This window comes from Buteo buteo, chromosome 20 (assembly GCF_964188355.1).
Source record: "Buteo buteo chromosome 20, bButBut1.hap1.1, whole genome shotgun sequence".
Lineage (NCBI taxonomy): Eukaryota > Metazoa > Chordata > Aves > Accipitriformes > Accipitridae > Buteo > Buteo buteo.
The window spans coordinates 28,531,605-28,537,740 of NC_134190.1; positions in this window are offsets into that span (position 1 = coordinate 28,531,605).

Below are 6,136 nucleotides of genomic sequence, written 5' to 3' on the forward strand. Positions count from 1 at the left end.
AATCCTGCTTTTTGCCGTGAACGAGTTACCCATGCGTGGCTTTGGCAGGATGGGTAACTCCGGGCGCTCTGTCACCAAACCATCCCTCAGGAACATGGTGTACACTCCTGCCTCACCTGTATGCCTCTTTGTATTTCTGATGCTTTGCATCTTCCACTCCCATTTTCCATTTGTCATCCCTTGAAATTATTGAGTCCACCCCAGTTTTCTTTTTGTGTGGCTTAAAGGCTTTCAGGTGTGTTAGCAATGGACTTTTGTCTGTTCCTAAAGGGAAAACCGATATGAACAGTCACCAAAACAATTCTTACAATTTATGTAAGAACAGGGCAAATGTACAATGATGCTTGCCCAGAATATTCTCTTAGACTCCTGGGGTTTCTTGGACCAGATATCTTGTCTTTGGGTTTAATGGTCCTTTGTATGTTTCTCCTCCATTAATTTGCAATCGCTCCCTGAGACCATGTGAAATTTTAGCGCTCATAAACATCCTGGGGCACAGAGCCCCAAGATCCTGCCTGTTGTGTGAAGTATTACCTCCTTTTGGTTATTTTGGCTCTTAATATTTTGTTTGATGATCCCCACTTCTTGCGTTGGAAGAGACAATGAGCAACTGATCACTGACTAGTTTCTTCAGGACACTTGTGATTTTATTGTCTTCTTGTCATATCCCTTACCAGTCATCTTTTTTCCAAGCTGAAGAGTCCTAGCTTACTTGTTTGTTCCCAGCGTGGAGACTACAGCAAACCTTTCATCATCTTTATCAAATGTTTCTGAACTTTTCTCAGTTTTTATGTGCTTCTCCAGGTGGGGGAACCAGAACTGCTCATGATGCTTAGGATGTGGCGTTTGTGCAAGTGTGTGCTCTCTGTTCTGTCCTCCAGTTGTCTGGTTGGCATTTTTTAATGCTACTAAATATCAACCTCATTATCATGTTCTGAGTGGCAGTTGAGAACCTGTTGTTTTACATATGATGTTAGCATTATTTTTCCCCACATAAATCACTTTTATCTATATTAAGTTTCATTTGCTGTTTTATCACCCAGTTGCTCAGTCTTCTGCAATTTTTTGTAGCTGCACCTAAAGCAATAGCTACTGATTGGTTTGTATCCCACCCAGAATAGTCTTCTGGAAATCTGCAGGCCCTTGGCAGCTCTGAAGGGATCCTCAGCTAGTTGACAAGATCATAGGAGAGGAATTTCATATCAAAATGCTGATGAGCAGGATGGCTGAGCACCAAAGAGAATATAGTATTTTCTTTCTAATATTTAAAGAAAATTAAATATCTGTCCACAAGATACACTCATAGAATGCTTTTCGTCTGGAAAATACCAGCTTACTGGAGGAAAAAAGGGTCCTTAGGAACACAGCGGTCAGACTTCTGGCAGCCTCCCCTGAATCTTTTCCGGGGCTCCTCAACCTAGAAATCTATCTGGGAGGCTCTTGAGAACCACCCCCTGTGCTCCCGTTTCCTATGGCTTCTCAGCTTCCAATTCACCAACTAACTTGTTGTGCAACAAGGTGATGCCCTGAAGATTGTGTTATGAGGATTTCTTGTCCCCATAGGTCTGAATGTCTCCCTGGCCAGCTGTCCGTCTGGTACACTGGCCAGCTGTCTGTCCATATCTTCAGCTGACGCTGTAGGGCAGTGAAAAGAGAGTTGGGGAAACAGCCTGAAATACTAAAACTGTGGATTTCCATGCCTTGTAACTTCATTTTCATATTCTAATTTTTCAAATTGTTTTTCTCTTGACGACAGGAAAAATCTGTGCAGCTGTGCAAAATCTGCTGATTTACTGAACAACAAGAAGATATTTGTGCTTTGCACAAAGTTCTCTTGAATACGAAAAGAAAATAAAACGAAATGCAAAGATTTTTCAGTAATCATTGCTTAAGGGCTTTTTATGTGGTGACATTCATGATGATAATGTAAATTATTCTGAATGATGATTTTTTAAAAATATCATATTTAATGTGTGGATCATCTTTAATGCAAAGGTACATACCTTTTCTGACCCAAAATACGTACCTCTCAATGCCTGATCTCCACTCAGTGGACCAATAACTTGTTCTAGAAACACAGGCTATGCAGGCAGAAAACATGTTTCTCTGCTCTGCCTGTGGTACAGAATGGAGCCCAAGGGCATGACTACATAATGGTCAAAAAAGGAACAGCCAGAAGCTCCCAGCTTCATCAATGGCTTATGTACACAATGTCCTGCAGGCAAAGAGTGTGTGAGGGCTTCCAGTCTTGCTGTCTGGGCTGGGATCTGCTCTTGGGGACAGTCCCAAAGTACTAGTGAAAGAGCAATGCAAATTGCTTCTCATCCCCTCATCTGAGGTCCTGTCTGGATTTCTGAGGGAGCCTCTCCACATTAGCTTGAAAACTCTTAAACCTGCAGGTTAGGATTTTAGGTAACAGAGCTCCTGATCCTGAGGAGGGTTGAATCCAACCAACTTCTTCCCCCTCCTAGAAAAAAAAAAAAAAAAAAAAAAAACAAACAAAAAACTGAAAGGATAACTATGATAGAGGGAGGGATGGATGGATGGATGGATGGATGGAAGACAGTGTGTTTTCTTAGGTTTTGTCTGTGGCTAAGAGGCCTCTAGATAGTCAGGATGGCCACAGTAGGTGCACAATTTGGTGTAAGGCCCTCACAATGCTAACGGGTCTCTGCAACAGGTCTCTGTCTGCCGCAGGTTACCCACCACACTGATGAAAAAACTCTCCAAACTGTGGAGAAAGAGGAGACCTTAGTTCTTTGAGCTTTCACCTTCTCCCACAGATAATGGGTGGAGCTGGGTCTTAGTGGCCCATAATCAGATATCCACCTTTTCTGAAGAAGCCTCCCTCTGTCTTCTGTAATGTAATTTCTTAGTGCCTGTAGGATCTTCAGCATGAATCTACAGAAATAATGAGATGACACCGTCTTTCTGAATAGCTGTTTACAAGGACAAAAAGAAAACAACCCCCTACTTTCCAAAATGGTTGAACGTTGCTGCTTCTCTTGTGCCATTTTAATTGTTCCTACAGACATTTTAACACCACCTCAAGTTTTGCAGTCTCAGTCACTATATTCTTAAACCTGTCATTTGCATAGGCACAGACCTTATGGTGTTTACAGTGAACTTATTTTTTATATATGTTTCTGTATCCTATCATTTTCTAGTTTGAATCTGAGGGGTTTTTTAAAGTTATAGAGAGACAAGTGCACTCAGCTGATCTGAGGTGGTCTGCATCTTAGAAATATGTGTTCTTTTCCACAGGGGGGGTGTGGGTGGGGGGGTGTTAAATTGGTTGCTACAAAATCATCTTAGGTTATCTAGATTTAGATTTTTTTATTGTTATGGTAAAAATGATTTAGAGCTTGTGAAAGGTGTCAGATTGACAGCCTTGAAGTTAAACTGATTGTTCCATTATATCCCAGCTCCTCTCTTTCAGCCTTTCAAAGACATCTGCTCTTTTCTAATCTCCCATAACTCAGTTTTTCAGATAACTGCTAAGGCTTCTGAGACAGTGAGAGCCGCTTCTCTAGGTATCCTTAGATGATGCTTATCAGGCTTGTCTAATTTGAAGATGTCTAATTTATTTCATTAGGTCTAACTTATTTCATTACTCTATCTTGTTCTTTCTGTAGTCCTTAAGACCTTTTCATTGATATTGTGTGTATGAACGGCCTCATCTTTTTAAAGGGCTACTTCATCTTTTTAGATACATTAATTATTATTTAGAGAGAAGAGGTTCAAAAGAAGCAATAAGCAATCCAGCTTGAAATCATCTGCTGATTCCTTTCCCTTGAATATACTTATCAGTGTTCTCTTTGGGCTATTCAACAAGGTAAGAACAAACTGCAGAGGATGACTTCTTGATATCCCTTAATTCTGTTGCTAAATTGAATCTCATTTTGCACATATTTCTTCCTTATATGTGTGTATTCCTTTACATTCACTTTAGCAAACAGAAGTTTCTACTCTTTTTATGAGTCCTTTTTCTACTTAAAAGTCCACCAGTGAAGGACCGCCAACGTGGTTAGGAGGCTGGAGCCCATGCCCTGTGAGGAGAGGCTGGGAGAAATGGCCTTGTTCAGCCTGGAGAAGAAATGGTAGGTGAGATCTAATTGCTATCTTCCAGTAAATAACAGGTGGCTGTAGAAAAGACAAAGCCACTTCTCAGGGCAAAGTGACAGGACTCACAGCACAGGATACAAGATGCAGCAAGGGAGACTCCAGTTGGACATGAGGAAAAAATTATTCCCCACAAGAGGAGTTGAGCACCGGGGCAGGTTGTCCAGAGAGGTGGTGGATCTCCATCCTTGGAGATCTTCAGAACTTGGCTGAGTGAGGCCCTGAGCAAGCTGATCTAGCCAGGGAGCTAGCCCTGCTTTGAGCAGGGGGTTGGACCAGCCGACCTCCAGAGCTGATTCAAACCTTAGACTTTTTCTGGTTCTAGGCTCGCTCCCCAGGTGAATGCCTTCAGCGATACACAGACACTCACAGCCCTGCGAGACTCTTCTTCCCAATACACCTTCAGCCACCCTCTAGCTATTCAGACATTGAAGTATTGCATTTGGCCGTCGGGGAAGCACGTGCACATGTTTAACTCAAGTTAAACCAGAGTGCAATGGTATATCAACAGTCACTGGATCCCCTACTGACTATGTACAGTAGTTTAGTATTGCTAGTGCTTTTCATTTACTGTAATTCAAGTTAATTCAGTGGAATCTGCCAAAATGTAGTAGGAATAACTTTATTGTTAATTTAGCTATACCGCAAATCAGAGGATAAAAGAGGACTGAGTCGAAACTGTTGATGAAATTGCGAATGTTAGATTGCTATGGTAGAAACCAGCCTCCGCTGTGGCTTTTTGCATCACCTTGCCACACCGTTACTTCAGTAACACTACTGAAGGTACAAGGCTGATGAATTGTGTCCTGTGTTTCAAAATGCTGCATTCCTGGCTGAAGGAAGCTGCAGTACATGAGTAATGTGAGGCATCTCCAGATCTGAATTGTTCCCGTTTTCATTAAGTCTTATGTTCAGCTGTAAATATTACATTGTCTCTAAAGGCAGAGGATGAGTTGCACGTAACGACTATGAATTTCAGATAGAAAGGACAGATCTGAGCAATTTTAGAACATTTTCATTTCCTGCAAAAAAAACCCAACCCTGAAATGAGGGCAGGATTATCTGGTTACTAGACAGCACAGGGAAGCCCATGTTCCCTTCGACTTTAGCCAAGAGATGGCCTTCCACCCAAACAAGCGTCACCCCAGTACCGTGCCCAGGCCCGAAACTTGATCAGAGGGGATGTACCACATTGCCCGTTGGTGTGTGGTAAAACCGGGGCGCACAGGAGACTCAGTTTCTCAGTTATTTCAGAAAGGAAGTGTCAGTACGAAAGGAATGACAGCCTGTGAGGCACTAATCCTGGTGGGACTACAGTGTGTTTCAGGGAGGTCGGGAAGTTCCTCTCTAGGGAAGAAACACTGGTGGAAAGTGTTGATAGCAAGCAAGTTGTTTGCTTTGTTCTAGCTGGCCCATGAGACCATCTCAAAAACAAATGGTCTGTGGAGAGAATACATGCGTGTGCTGATGGACCTCCAGCAGTCCATGTGATGTCAGCTAGTCCCGTGGAGATGTTTCTAATGCTCTAGAATATCTTAAAGACAGTCAAAGACGATGTTAAGGCAACTGAATCTTATTTCCCTGTGGGTGGGACTTCAGCATCTGGCTAATACCAGAAGCAATTCAGTTAATCTGGGTTTTCTTTCTGAAAGAAAAAGTTGTTTGGTGGCTTTTTTTTAGCAAAGCCTTTTCAAGCAACACTGGTATGCCTTGCACTGGAAAAAAAGGTGAGCTACAGAAAAACCTAGAATAAGTGTGTCAAATAACAAAAGCAGTCATCACAGGTAACAAACAATTTATTTGCTTCCTCTGGAGAATCCAGTTATTTTGCTTTTCACATCCAAATAGGATTTGAATCCACATCCAGTGTTCAGGAAAACTCACATAATACCTCACTCAAACCCCTCAAATAAGAGCTACGTCTATAATGTTTCCTGTGACAAATCGCAACAGGTCATGGAAGCAACATGTTTTGTTAAGAACTGATGTCGTACAAAAGGGTTTGCAGGGTTAA